We start from the raw sequence: 422 nt of genomic DNA on the forward strand, positions 1-422 counted from the left end.
CTATTTTCCTGCCCTACATTACCATTACCATTTTTCCGACTGTTGCATCTGCTACTTTCACAACTTTAATGCTGTAGATACTAAAATGACCATTCTCACTTGCTAAATGCAATATTCCCAGTATCGAAACCGCAGTTAAGCGTATACATTTTTTTAATCAATTAGCAAGCACACAATTGGTCTTTTCAATAAGCTTGTGTGTATATTTTTTCTTCCTTTGTTTGCAGTTACAAAGGAAACCTATACGCACATATGTCTACGCCGACAAACATACACGTGCTTGTACGTACACACGCCAATAGCCCGTATGTCCCTTTCCGTTTCAAAGGTCCCCCCATCTGTTACTATGGCAACGTGCTAGTTCTGCGAGATAAAGCTAGAGTAGTAGGGAACTGGAGGAAGATGTGATGTTAAAGAGTAAG

This window comes from Penaeus monodon, chromosome 34 (genome assembly GCF_015228065.2).
Source record: "Penaeus monodon isolate SGIC_2016 chromosome 34, NSTDA_Pmon_1, whole genome shotgun sequence".
In the NCBI taxonomy this organism is placed as follows: Eukaryota; Metazoa; Arthropoda; class Malacostraca; order Decapoda; family Penaeidae; genus Penaeus; species Penaeus monodon.